This window comes from Cloeon dipterum, chromosome 2 (assembly GCF_949628265.1).
Source record: "Cloeon dipterum chromosome 2, ieCloDipt1.1, whole genome shotgun sequence".
Classification (NCBI taxonomy): domain Eukaryota; kingdom Metazoa; phylum Arthropoda; class Insecta; order Ephemeroptera; family Baetidae; genus Cloeon; species Cloeon dipterum.
This window is the reverse complement of record NC_088787.1, coordinates 7,451,372-7,466,763: the sequence shown is the minus strand read 5'-3', so window position 1 is coordinate 7,466,763 and position 15,392 is coordinate 7,451,372. Positions and strand designations below refer to the sequence as shown.

The window sequence follows — 15,392 nt, the reverse complement described above, 5'->3', positions numbered from 1 at the left end:
CTCGATCCAAATTGGCTGACTGTGAGTTGAGGGTCGAAATATACGCGAAATGCGATCGGGGCCGTCGGTGTGGCGACAGGGGAAAAGTCAGAGGTGAACAGAGCAAAACACGATTTGCATGCAAATGAGCAGAGGGCTGCGAGTTAAGTTTTTCAACGACTTTCTAGTACGTGCTGCCAAGCAATTTACTTCAGAAGAGCAAGAATCATGGGACTCCATGCTATAAAAAAGCACTTCTAAATTAAACAAAATCTACTATTTCTAAAAATAAGCTTGTCTTTTGTATTTTTTACTGATTCTTCTCTTTACTGCGTAATTTTTGTATACAATTACCACTTCAACATATGGATTAAAATTATTTTTTGGCAGGGTTAAAATTTATCTCGTAATAATTTGCAGAAATACCGGAATGGAATAGAAAAATAAATTTTTTAGAGTATTGATCAGGAAAACTTTTCCTAAAAATTGTAATTTAATAAAACCCTTACATTTTCAGGATTTTCAAACACTAAGCCATCGTATACAATGAAAATTTTCATCTCGTTTGCTTCCAAAATTTAAAAAAATAATAGTTATAAAACTGAAATTACGGCTAAACCTCAAAAATGATTTTAAAATTTTTTGAAAAAAATCATATATTTGGCTGTGGTTTTTCATAGCTGTATTTCTTTAGATTAAAAAAATTAAGCTAGAATCACAGTCGTTTTCCACTGGAGCAAAATTAAAAATATATCTAAGCCTTTCAAAGGAAACCAAAATATTTTAAGAGCCAGAACTAATTGATACATGCAGTCCAATAATTAAATGAAGACAAAAAATTTATCGCGGCCCTTTCTTGGGGATGGATGGTGGGCTTCCCTTTGGCCCCGATGCTACTTGCTGAGCTGCTGTCTGATTATTTGGTCGATACACTCGCTCTTTCTCTCGCTCACTAGCTCTCCCTCTCTTCACACAGATTCTTCCTTTTTTCTAAAGACGTAGCGCGACACTTTGCGAAAATCATTACGGCCTTTATGCCACCCAGCTAACAAGCAGAAAATTTCCCTGCTCTCGGTCGCGCGCGAGAATGACTTCAGCTCGAGTGATATTACGCGAGAGAGAGAAGACGTGATTTTATATGTGCACGCCGCGACTAAAGAGTCTAAATGGACTTCGAGTGAGTGCATGTTGTGCAAGATGCCGCGAGAGTGCGGCTTTTAAATTCTAACCGACATTATGTTGGGAAATTTAGCCAGAAAGTCAATTTTGGTCGTGCTCATGAAAGAGATATGATTTTATTTAAAAAAGGAAAGATACGCACTCACTCTTTAATAATATTCATTCTAAACAGATCAGGGCAGCTAAGAGTGAAAATTTTAATCGGCGGGGACCAGATTCGTGCGACGCGCAGAAATGGCGTTTGGTGTATAATGGCGCAAAAAAACTGTCGCGTGAAAATGCGCCAAAAGGTTTTGGTCAATATTGTGACATAATTTGCATTACTTGTGCGCTAATTGTGTCTTTTGGATCGGAAAAAACAAACTCTTGACACTCGTACGGCAATCCAAAGAGAGCTTTTTGTTTCCCACAATCAGACGCCATCTTGGATCTGCGCAGTGCGAACCAATTTTATCACACACCTGGATCCCGCTGGTTGATGGCTTCAAATTTAACGAAATTCATACAATCTGCTAAATCATGTCTCTCAACTAATGCCAAAAAATGTTTATAATTTTTTTTCTGTTCAAAATAATTTGAGTTTGACATTCCCTCTAGGTAAAAATAATATTATTGCAAAATAATAAACTATCAATTAAAATATTTTTCCTATTTATTTTAAATTATGTAATGTTAAAAATAAAATAGCTGCTAAATTTAAAACGATTTGTATAATTAAAATGGATTATTTTATTAATAAATTTTTACCTCTAACGTTCATTAATATCAAATCAGGTCTCTGTAGACAATCTGCTATCTGGCCTATGTTTCGATGCTTTTAAATTAACTTGTACAGACTAGAATAAATAATAATGAAAATTTCTAATTATTGTGAATCTTTCTAAAATGGGCTTGAAAATTTAAATAATTTTAAATATCATTTAAAACAGTTGAAACCTTTTCCAACTACTCAATTTCAAAAACAAAATCATGTAAAACCAGATTAACGAGTTTATTATGTAAAATAATTTCAGACATTTAATTTAATTTGCTTTTTTAAATTAAATAAAATACTCTCACGTCATTTATAAAAATATAATCAAACCATGAAGATTAACAAAGCATTATGTTCGTTATAAATATCTTATTTTTCACTGATTAATCTTAATTTATATAGAATAAAGTAAAGTTTCACTGGAAATTGAATCTGTACATCCGACACTTATCAAACCATTTATAGAAGTGCTTTGCTTTGCTGCTGTATATATCAAGTTACTAAACAATTGAGGAGAGAGAACACCGATTGCGAAGTCTGTCTCATCGACTAAGTGCCGTTCTGTCGCTCTCATTAAATGCGACACGATCGTTAGAATTAGACGGAAGCTGTCTCAGTCTCCCCTATCGCGCTGGATTTAAAACAAAGAAAGCAAACGTACGCACACAATAATCCGCACCCCCTGCGTGACCGTGTATGTGCGGATATGTATGAAAGTCGTCGTTGGCGCGCGATTTGCAAAGTGCGCGCCGGCCCAAGTGGAGTGCACACATGCAAACACAAATCTCACGGGGACAGACGATGACGAAGAGAGTTAAGTGCAATTCGCTAATTGGCGGGACTGCCGGCTGCACCGCCGCCCGCACGCGCGCGCCAGACCACCCCAGACGCAAACAAAGGCATTGTCACTTGAAAAGTCACTCGCGTGTCAAACGGAAGAACGCTTCTCACCAACAATTCCGAATCACTGACTTCAAGGGGCCCAACAGCGGCCCAGGGCAATGAAAAACGGCCGGGAGGTCACTTAAATTATGTTTAAAGTTTATTTTTTGAATAATTATTGGATTCGATAAATAATTTGTTCTGAAATTAATCAATAAAGGTCCTTGCTACAGTAAAATTTCAAAATTTCTCAAAAAATTCCAGCGCTTGCCCACATTTTCTTGGCAGATTTCGATTCCTTTCGTCGAGATCTGTCCAACAGCGTATGAAACCTTTTAGGAAAACTCTTTGTTGGGAAATAAAATCAGATTTCAAGTAGGGAGACAGTCCTCGCCATTAGAAAAGCATGCTAACTTTGCAGCCACTTTCCTAAAAAAAATTTGCAATGCTACTTTGGTCAATTTTGGCTTGAACTGAATCCTAAGGGATGAGTTCATGCATTGACAACAAGCATTTTGCAGTTAATAACTAATTTAAAGCGTAATTAATAAGTTTTAATTAGTACACCATCCTTTTTTCTGTTTGAAACTAAACTAGTTTCTTCAGACGTTGCTTTTTAGCGTCAGTAATATTTTCAAGAAATGCAGAGAAGACACTTGATAAATGGAAATACTGTGACCAGTTGCCAAGCAATATTCACTAAATACTCAATGAACAAGCAGTGGTCTATTTTAAATCAATATAATACCTTTTTTTAAGTAAGCTGAATTTTATGTAATTAAATCTTAATTTGCAACAAGATCATAAAAATTTCTAGTTTAAAATAATCATTTCAATATAAAAATTTTTAATAAAATGCTTTGTTCAAAGCAATACAAATAAATTTTAAAAAAGGGGTTACATTAAATGTTTTAAATTTATTTGTAAGCTTAAGTTTTGGCTCTTATTTCAATTTCTTTCGAGATTTCAACCCCAAAGTGCTGCTTGAGCTTTGGGCAATATCCTCAGAAAAGAAAATAGGACCCGATTTCCACTATTTAGCACGCCCCAAAATGCACAAAGCGCCTAATCCACGTGCATTGCGGAAGTACACGAGCAAAAGGGAGAGAGAACCAGCCACCCGTTGCTCTGCTGACGGATCTCTCTCCGCGCATTCAAGTACATACTATTCACGAAGCTCTCTCTCTCTTCTCTCTCTCTCGTTCATCGTCGCTGTCTGCTTTTTGCAGAGCGCAAAAACTTTCCGGCTCGAGGGCTCTGGCTGCCTGCTCTCGCGCGTGTATGTGTGTTTATATTTTGCTGTGAATATAAAATTCGAGTTTTTCGAGCGTTATAATATCCGCGTATAATCAATTAAGAACGCGTGCAACGCCGGCGGCAGAAATAAAAAAAAAAGAAGAAGGGAACGCGCGCAGAGCAGAGCAGAGCCTGGCAAAACAACAAATTTACTTTCTGATCGCCACTTTTTTTCTTCACTTTCAGATTGAAACTTTGGGCTTTATTAAAAGCCTTTGACTCGTAGCAAAACTAATTAATTTTATGATTCTTTAATAAAAAAAACAAGGTTATTTGTATAGCCATGTGTATTAAATTTTAATATTTTTAGCTTTCCTTTTGGATTATTTTTAGCTTTAACGTCTTTCATTACATTGAGAATTCTGTAAATTTATTTATATATTTATCCTTTTGTTTGAAAAATATAGAGTTAATCTGTTTGTATTCGGAATAGTAAACCAAAAATTATAGATTAAAATATAATTAATTTAAATAATACTTGTTAAAAACCAAATTGATCAATATTCTTTTGTTGTTTTGTTTGTGTTGACAAACTTAAGCTCATAAAAAAAGTTTGCAAACATATTTGCAAAGTTTGACTAAAACAACGACTTGGCAGCCACTTGTCAATTTGGTAATTACCGGATTGGGGGCACACGCCTTGGCCTGGAAATGGTGGATGTGTCCGCGCCCCAGCGATCAATCATAAAGTTTAATGAGTTGGTAATTAGTTGGAGCAAACTTGGAGCCGGCGAATTTTCGCCCGGCGCCGCTTTGAGCAAGAGAAAGTTGATTTGAATGCGAGCGAGCTCTTCATTATTCGAAATCTTGTCCTCGCTTTGACCCGTCACCCGTGAAATTGGAACTCGCACAAACTTCTTTGTAACGCACGCCGCAGTTGGTTTAAAAATATAATTGAAAGGGAAATTATGGAATGCTGAAATGGAGACTTCTAAAAAATGTTTGTTTCATTCATTGCTTTTTTGTCACTGATGAGCAATAAAATATATTCCATTACTTTTTCTATTAATAAAAAAATCCAAACGCTTGTCAAATAAATTATTTATCAGCTGGGGCCAGATGCGCGATAAAATTGGTTCCAATTGCGCAGATCTAAGATGGCGTCTGAATGTGGGAAGCAAAAAACTCGCATTGGATTGCCGTACGAGTGTCAAGAGTTTGTTTTTACGATCCAAAAGACACAATTAGAACAAGTATTGCAAATTATGTCACAATATTGACCAAAACTTGCTTATTTTCGCGAATTTACACCTGAACGTTTTTTCGCGCCATTATCCACCGGACGCCATGTCTGCGCGTCGCACGAATCTGGCCCCCGCTAATATATTTATTTTTAATTTTCAATATTTTAAACACGGTGTCATTTCCTATCAGAAAAAAACAATATTTAATCAGTATAGGAGAAATATGAGGCATAATATATGGATTTTCAGCTCCCCTTTGGTCATTTCTCTTCTTTTTTTAGTTCACTGCAAGGCTGGAAAAGCAGTGAATAAATTAGTAATAAATCGTGCGTCGCGTTCTCGGCGCACGCGGTTTTTCGGCCGACAAATCAGCGAATCGGCTATTTTCCTGCCTGCTTTGTGTTTCAGCATGCACGGGTCGGCAAAAACGAGACGAATGGGCCGAAAGAAGAAAGAAAGAAAGAAAGAAAGCGTCGTTTTAGCCGTCGGAATTTCGATCTTTTTTGCCGCTGCGACAAGGGACACGTGAGAAATTTATTGGCGCATTTTTCATTTATTATCTGCGGCCCATCTTACATTATTATATTGGCTCGCTCCGTGGACCCGGCACCGACGATAAAATGCCACAAAACCGAACGCCAAGCACTATTTCACTGGGGCTATCTTTTTCTGTGTCGGGCGAGCGCGTGTGCAACACTATAAAGAAGGAAAGAAGAGAGTTTATGAGCGCCACTCGACGCCGGGCAATAATATTTTTCGACGCAATAACGAATTATTTCACGTGAGCGTGCTGCGTGCTATTTTTATTGCCGCCGCGCCGCTTATTGTCATCATCTTGCCTTTATTGGCCCTCTGCTTTTTGCAATTGCATTCCGCCTAAAAGCCGCTTTCCGCAGCCTTTCCACTCCAATTCCAGCCTGCGGCTTTGCACTGAAACGCGTGGCTAACGAAACCTATCCGCGCACGACGCACGATTCCTCGCCTCAAAGACTGATATATTTATGGTATCTTGTATTTTTAAACAAGCAACAAAAAGCACTAAACTTAAAGTGGATTATTAAACGTTTTTTACATTCTAATAAAAACTTAAATTTTTAATTTTTTACTCTGGTAACATTTGGTATTTTTTTTTTAATCTGTGTAGTCACTATTTTATTTAAAAACTCTCCTTTGATTTGGAAGTTTTATAATTTCAGTTAATTGCCAACGACTATAGCTCAGCTCATCATAAACTATGCCAAGTAAATGATTAAAATTGCTAATTGAATTACTGGTAAAACATTAAGTGTTACGTAGGCTCTACAGAACTTTAATCCGGCGTGCTCTGCTCTCTTACTCATTCAAATTAAAGCTTTCGGTTTTGAGTATTTGATTCATTTTCATTTTTTTCGAATATAGTTAGCTTAAGAGGATTTTTAAGGAAACAATTAAAACGGATCTAGTCTCAATTTAGATTTTTCTGTGCGGCTTTGAAAGATATTTACAACATTTTTGCTCAGACGCAAGAAAATTAATTTGGGTGCAAAAACCTGGAACGGGGTGCACTGCACCCCCTTTCAGAATACTCTGCTAGAATGCTTCAAAAATTCTCAAGAGGGCTGACCAAAAAAGTGGTTTTAAAAAATCTTTTTATGAGCCATTGGTTTCACCAGGAGACCTAAAATTTTAACTTTCGTCGTAATTTTCCAAAATACCTTATTTTTTGGCGCGAATTGTGTTTGTTTATCATTGCTTTTTTCGGGAAAATGTGGAAAATTCAAAAAATTATGTTTTTCCCGCCGGTTTATTGTGGTGCATATTTCCGCAATGCAAAATTAGCAAACCCTGGAGGTCAAGACATCGCAGAGACGTAAAATTTTGAAACATTCAGCTCATTTTCAGAAATACGCTCCTAACAAACAAATGTGTTTATTTGTATATGTGCGTGTGTGGGAGTTGGAAATCCAGCAACGTCCTTTCCCTTTTGCACTTGAAAATTTGTGCGAATGCTGCTGCTAAATGCGATGCTCCGCGGCTTTTTGAATGGCGTGGGCAAAGCCGTCTTGTGCATTACGCCCATATTATACGCGTCTACCACCGCGCTACACTGCTTTCAATTGCCGGCGACGAGGCAGCCGCAGCGCCGCTTTTCATAACTCGCTTGTTACCCCGGTTGGCTGCTGTGCCAACTGCGACGACGGGCGGGAATCGGCATCCTACACATGTTTCCCTCGCTCTGCTTTCGCTTTTTTTCATCTGACTTGCTCAATTTCACTCGCAATCTAATGAGCGCGCAGCCTCCTTCCGTTCAATTGAGTCGATTTCCACGCCCGAGTGTTGCTCCGCTTCAATGCCGAGAAAGCTCCTTATTAATGCCGCCGCCGAAGCTTTTTCCTCGTTTTACCTTTTCTTGACAATCAGCCACGACCAAAATAGGACTCATTCATACACTTTTGTAAATTTAAATTTGTTTTTTTGTGCCTGAATTTGCTCTCAGAGAAATAAAAGATCATTTTTGAAGCTGAAGCAACCGCAGAAGTTGCAAAGAGTTGGAAAAACTTGAGAATATTTATCAAATTTTATGCTTAGCTTCACTTACATGATGTTTTAAAAGATTGCGGAACAATTTTACAATTTTTTTATTTGTACAGTTTATTAGGAAATTTTACTAATAATATAGGAGCTTGAATTTATGGTTATATTTGCTGACAAAATTAATTAAAAATAAATTTTGATGGTTTTCATGTGCACAAAATTTTTTTAAAGCTTTCTCTTATTTACCACCCAATTTATCCTAAATGTTAACTTAAAATTAGCTGCAATATTTTATTCTTCGTTGAATTAAACGAGATTTTAACATGGAAATGTTCATTTTTCAGGATTATTATTGCGGACGTGAGAGCAAGAGAGGATTTTAACGGGCAATAAGATCAAGAAATTTACTAATCCTGCAGCCCTAATTATGCGATAGAAATTGTTCCTGTCAATTTAATATTTAAACAATGAAATGAACGTATTAACCTGTGAAGAAATGTCGATTTTCATACTTTTAAAACATCCTAAACGGACCGAATGGTCATGCAAGAGGACCGAATAGTCCGGCGAATTGTTTCGTCCTACGATGGACCGGATATGGTGCCTTCAAAACGGAATTTTTTGTCCCTTTTCAAACCAAGAATTTTCAGTCCGATTTTTTTTTTTTTTGACTGAGCAAAGTTATCATGAACAAGAATCAAATCTGTCAGGCGAAAAAGGAACCGAATTTCAGTTCCATATCGTAGAATTGTTTGGTCCTACGTGGAACTATTTGGTTCCCAAATGGAACCGGACGGTCCCTTCAGAAGGGACTGTTTCGGTTCCGATTAAAATTGACGCTGAAGTTTTCGGTTCCCTTGGACCGAATTTTTCTTTTGATGGTTTTCATGAGATATTTGAATTTTCTTGGGTGAAAATTAAAATTGCTCAGCCAATCAAAAGTCGCAATCTCCAATAAGTTACAAACCGAATCCCCGAGATGGCGAAAGTGCTCTTTCATGCCCCTCTTTCCCGCTTTTGGCTTTTCAGAGGAAATTACGCCATCTCTTTCGTCAATTAGCGCCTATAATTCATTCAGCGCGGGGACAAAAAGCCTTTGCCCTGCACGAACAATCTCGAGGGACCAGTGCGCGCTGCTGAGTGGAAAGAATGGAAGGTCCCTGTGGCCATCGGCCTAGGTGACCGCGCGCGCGAGTATGAATGCCATTACTGCGGGCACATAATAATCTTTTGAAAACAAGCCCTTCAATTTGCATGCAAATGCGGTGGCGACGTGAGCGAGTGTGTCGCTCGGCCAGCAGCGCGCCACCCTCACCCCCTGCCAACCAACCAACCAACCAGCCAGCCAATTTGCATAGAATTTGACCGGCTCCATCAGCGTGCGATAAATTTGCAAGCAACACCCATTGACCGACAGACAGCTATGAATTATTCGCAAACACAGCTCCTCTGCGCTGCTGCTGCTGCTGCCGCTGCCGCCAGAGCCTAATTTGTATTCATTTCCACCTCAGGCGTGTCACGCGGTGTGCATGCTGCTCGGAAATTTAATTTCATCTCGCCCAAGATGCATTTTCAGCCTCGAGGGTTTCCTCTGCTCTAGGACTTAATTTTAGTCTTCTACTTGGAGTTTAGTTAGCTTCCACAAAGGCGGTGAAGAGTGGACGTGAGGCTATACAGCACGTGATATTTTTCCCAAATTTATGATTATTATTATTATTATTAGCGGGGTCCAGATGTGCGATAAAATTGGTTCCCTCTGCGCAGATGCAAGATGGCGTCTGAATGTGGGAAAGAAAAAACTCTCTTTGGATTGCCGTACGAGTGTAAAGAGTTTGTTTTTACGATCCAAAAGACACAATTAGTACAAGTAATGCAAATTATGTCACAATATTGACGAAAACTTGGCTCTTTTCGCGCATTTTCACTTGACCGTTTTTTCGCACCATTCTCCACCGGACGCCATGTCTGCGCGTCACACGAATCTGGACCCCAAAAACCAATAATAATAATTTAATAATTCGATAAATATTAATTAAATCATATTGCCTAAATAGTATTGTAATTTCACATCTATTGTCAATCATCAAATGTGATTAATATCTATAAAACAAAAGGATATTCCCTGACACAACCGCCATATTGCATTTCCTCGGTTACGCCCCCCTCTTCGGTGGCTGATTTCGGCTGTTTTGACGCCGAACATTTCAGTTTTACACACATTAAAAAATTGGCCTAAAAATCTAGTACATTTTAATATCAAATCCCGGTCAAAGGAAACATCCCAAGCTTATTTTTTAATTGGCGTCCAATAAAATTTCTTAAATGTTTTTCCCTTTTTTTAATGCTACTTTGCATGCTATCGAACGGTATTAGTTTTTTCCACAATGGGAAAATATGAGAATTATTTACAAGCTAAATTTTTACCTCAAAGAAATAAAATCTGAGAAATGAGTTAAAAATTAGCAAAGAAACCAACTTCAGCATGGCTTTAATAATTATTAAAAATAATATCAGGCTAAAAATGTCCTCCAAACATTTTAAATCATACAACAAAATATTTTTTTAAATCAAGATTTGAACGTATGTAGATTTTTCACAAATTTAGACAGTTTAAAACTGCTTAAAGTATGCATTGATTGGCTTAAAATTGCAAGATTTGTGCTCATTTAAGCGTCGCACAACGCGAGGCCCAGAAAAAATCTCACAGCCTAAGCAATCATTAATTTCATCCGATCATAAAACATTTTTCATCTTAAATCAATCATTAAATTTGTTTATGGAATATATTCTCATCCTCCCCGGCTCATCTTCCTAAATTTCCACGCCAAAAGAAAAAAAAAATGCAAACAGCAACAGGCTTGGTGAGTCTCACGCCCGCAGCTCCCATCTCTTCCTGTTTCCATCCGGCTGCTGTCAGATTAAGATTTGTTTATCTCCCGTTCTCATATCGACAGGCTGCTCCCCAAAACTTTGAGAGAGAGAGAGAGCATATTTACCTCCTTGGCGCACTACTGGGATTAATATGCACATTTTTTTAGGAAAAGGAGTTCGAACCGCACAGCAGCTGCCTGCTTGTGCGCAATTAGAGAAAATTGAAGCTGCTGCTATGCTGGAAATGCGAGAGAAAACGAGAAAGAGAGAGAGCGGTAGTCGTCTCGAGGATAATTGGTGGCGGGCGCTTGCTCGCTCGCGTGAATCGGGAAAAGCACAAAAGCCAGTCTCTTAATTTGCTTTTCAGCCTGGCAAATTCATCTGGTGACACTGCTCGCGCGCGATTCCATTACACGGAATCATTATACCACACGACGACCGTGACGACCGTGACGACGCCCGCACTTATTCTTTTTGCAGCGGCGGCGGCGGCGGCAATTGAGATGTGTAATAATAATAATCCCGCGGCGCGCAGCACCCTCTCCGCCGTCATTAAGCGCCGCGTGACTCTCTCGTCGTTGCTGCGCTGGACCACCGACGCTTCCTCCCCACGAGCCGCAGGTTTTGCGTTAATTGAAGCGGAATTGCGAAATGCTGCCACTTCCTGCCTCCATTTAAACTTTTCCCTGTTGTGAAATGCAAACACTCGAGGATTGGAAACGAAATTTTTTCACAAAAATGTTTCAAACAACGAAATTTAGACGGTATTTTTATAATTATGAATGAATTTTATTTGTGTATACTTTACATAAGCTTAAACCACGCAAAACCAGATAATATTGAACAGTTACTTGTTTAAAATCAACTGTTTACTGTAATTTCTAGGATAACTTTATTTCCCACTAAGGGGTTGCGAATATAATTTTCAGATAAATATTTCAATTCTATAGATTTATTAATATAAATTTGAAAGAGCAAAAAATACTGTCTTTTTGATTCAACGTCCATGGGAGAAAAAACCGTCTAAATTTGAGCCCAAAAACGTTATTAAATTTGATTTATTCTACGTTCTAGTATAATATTTGCAAAAGCCATTAATGAACTATGAAGACTCCAACAGACGATTCAATTTTTAGGCACTTTTCCGCTGAGATTAAAGACTAAAAATGTTTTCTTTTGAAGTGCTGAGCACAAAAATTAGTTCAGCCAATCGCCACAGAAACGTGAAAAACAGTTTTTTTTAATTAAAAAATATTTGGTGACGTTTCAATGGCGATTGGTTGGATCGAGTCATATATTGAAGCGGAATATGTGCTTTAAAATCAAATTAACCGCTGGCGTCATCTTTTGGCGGCTGCGAATACTACGAGAGGCTTTCACAACTGGTGGAATTTAAGTAAAATACCCTGACCTGTAAATTTTTTATTTGTAAAGCGTTTTTGTAATATTTTTTTCAACTAAGCACCTTACAAAATTATGTTTGAAATTTAAATTTTAGGAAAATTAAGGAAGAAATTACATTTATATGCAGAGATAAACTGACAATCCTTTGTTTTTGCGGTGGCTCATTAGCGAACACTAAAGCTTTTTTGGTATGGTACGAATTGGAGTTGGACGCAGGCTTTCAAACGTTCTAAATGACGCGTTGAGCCTTTGTGTTTAAAGCATAAATATGGGGGCGCGCTACGTACATTTATCAATAATTAGAAAGCCATTTTATGCCAAACTCATAATTCCATCAATTCTAAGAAACGCTTTTAGCAGAGATGAATAATGTGAGTGAATGAGGCAGAAAACGAAAATAGGTAAACGCTCTGTTGTAAAACGTTTTTACTGCTAATGATGTGAAAATATTATTTTTAGGGTCATTAGCCAGACAAAGGAGTCGGCTAAAATGCAAAAAATATTCTCGTCTATTTTTAGAAGGAATAAATGTTTGTGAATATTTTATAGGTCGAAATACTCATATTAATTGGCCATTACATCGGCTTCAAATAATTAATTTTTTAGCTAATTTTAACTCTGATTTTGTCCAGCAAGTGAATTTTACATTAAAATGTTGAAGATCGAGGGAAATAGATTTATTCGTCCTGGTCCCGGCAAAATTGCGTAACTTTCAACAAAACCAAACGCAAATTTCCTTGTTGCAAAAAAGGTCAACAATCAATTCGACAGTGAAAATTTGGGTGTTTGTTGAACGTTGCGCAATTTTGCCGGGACCAGGACGTATTGATGGTTGATATTTTTTATTTTTTTACGACCACCATTTTTAATATCGTCCGTAGAACAGTGAAAAAATCCAAGTCCATTTTTCTTCCGTTTTTAATACCTATCTAGAACATCATTCCCTTGAAATCCCTAAAAGTTTGTTTCTTTTCATCAGTTAAAATTCTAAATTTCAATTCTTTCCTTTTCATTATTTTTTAACAATCCTTGAGCATTTTCCCTTGAAAAAAAAACCTTTTTTGAACAAGAAAAATAGGAAAACTCACCTTGAAGAAATTAGTCGCCCAGCACAGCGTCGGCGGTGATCATGAACGACAGACAAAAAAAAGCAGCACGAACGAAGCGCGAGCGTGCGAAGAGTGTTTTGACAGAGAGTGTTTTTGCAGGGTGCGCGCGGCACGCTGAGATAGAGCACGTGGTGGTGTCGGCTTGCCACTGAACGGGGTGGCGGAAGGCGCGGGGTTGCAGCCTTTTGAGGAAGCAGAAGCAGACCGACTGACGGCGGCCTCGGCTGGCGGTGCGCGCCGCCGTGCGCCGATTCGCACGCGCACCCCGCGATCTGCGCTCTCGCCTGCTCTCACCTATTGCATGCGTGTGTGTGTGTGTGTGCGTTTATTCGCATTCCTGTGCACCAACGAAGCTCTGTAAACACTAAAATAAATCTGTTCTGCCTTGATTGGTCCACCATAGGCAGAATTTTTGGTATTTTTTTTAGTAATTTTATTTATTTTTCCAATTTTGATAATTATTTAGTTTTTTCGGATTTTTCATTGAAGATTAAATTAAATCAAAATTATTTTCACTAAATAAAATAGATCACAAGAATTCCCCTAGAAAACTTTTCGTCAACGTCCTTGATTACAATATTAACTTTTTTCAAAAGATTAAAAATTTTAATAGACCTTTAATTTCATCAAAACCAGCGGGAACCAGATCCATGTTGATTCCTTCCGGAGGAGTATGGCGCGAAAAAACGGTCAAGTGAAAATGCGCGAAAAGAATTAAGTTTTGGTCAATATTGTGACATAATTTGCATTACTCTTAACTAATTGTGTCTATTGGATCGAAAAAACAAACTTTTGACACTCGTACGGATATCCAAAGAGAGCATTTTGTTTCCCACATTCAGACGCCATCTTGGATCTGCGCAGTGGGCAACAATTTTATCGCGCATCTTGCCCCCGCTGATCAAAACCTCTAAAATATTAGTTTAATTTTAACTCTAATTTCACCCTTGGTTAATAAAGAAATATATTTTATTTTTAAATATAACGGATCTCTTTGACGATTCCATATTTTGTACCAATTTATTACTTTTCAACCAGAAAAGTCTCCTAAAAAGAACATACAAAATACAACTGTCTCATATTCAAGCGATATCAAGTACTTAAAGAACATCTTTACCCTGGGGTTAGCTCTAAAGGCAACAAGCTTTCACAAATATTAAGCTTTTCCTTGAAACCTTTTATCCATAGCGCGTTGCTTATAAAAAAGAGAATCTCTTCGCAGCTTATTAAATTTCCAACGATCTCGGAGAGTGTATAACGTTTCTCTCTTTTCCACGGAGACGAACTTTATTCTTTTTCTTTATGCTTAAGTGACGAATCAGAACAAACGCCGTGCATTCTTCCGATGCCGCGACGCCCCCGGGGAGCTCTCTCATTATATACGGCACACGCTGCAAAGGCGATTGCTGCGCGCAAATTTCGCAAAGCTAATTGCACATAAGGGCCCCTTTTCCCCGAGACGACGACACGACGGCGAGTGAGATCAAAGCTCCTTTTCCTTCCTTCGTCGTGCATTTTAAGCACGCTTCCACCCGACAGAGCAGGCCCGCGCGATCTGCAAATCTAATTCGTGCCAATCAATCAGGAGCAAACCGACTATGCTAATATATATGCCGGATAAAAAGAGGATCGGTGCATCCGGAGAGTTGTTTGATTTTAAAGGGGTGCTAAATTTCTGTGGAGTGAATTATGTGAGTGAAAAAAATTTGTTTTGCATTTTTAAATTATTTATTCAAGAAGAAAAAATGTGAAAAATCGCGATGAAATTTAATTTGAGGGATTATGGAATTTAAATTACTGACCACTGGGGCTGGATTCACGCGACGCGCAGATATGGCGTCTGGAAGAGTCGGCGGGAAAATTACAAACGTGAAATGAAATTGGCTTGGAAAATTAATCATTAAAATACCTTCAGCACAATGAATATTTTTTGTCGTTTCTTTACTAACAATTTATTAGCCTGGTAATTGGCGAATCGACCATTAAATGGCACATCAGGCTAATGGAATTGTAACAAAATACGCGGGAATGAAATTATTAGGTCGGCACGCCTCTTTTTTAACACATCTGATTGCCCGCTGGACTATATCCTGATTGGCCTCAATTATTTCGACGCCATTTTGACTTCTGACTGGCGGGAACGGGAACTAACACAGATCGCAACCTGGCTCCTGGTGTTGCTGAAGAGATATTATTCAATCTGATAATGGTGTTTTATAT

At 38.1% G+C, this 15,392-nt stretch overlaps 1 protein-coding gene across 7 annotated transcripts in view; it reads right to left on the bottom strand.

The window, feature by feature from the left end:
* Positions 1-13,376, bottom strand: part of LOC135935677 (cell adhesion molecule Dscam2-like) — a 167,821-nt gene extending 154,445 nt beyond the window's left edge. For all 7 annotated transcript variants that reach the window (XR_010574242.1, XM_065478177.1, XM_065478178.1 and 4 more), the window contains exon 1: positions 13,152-13,376. The gene's annotated coding sequence lies outside the window, so the exon portion shown is untranslated. The remainder of the gene's footprint in view (positions 1-13,151) is intronic.
* Between the last annotated feature and the right edge of the window lie 2,016 nt (positions 13,377-15,392).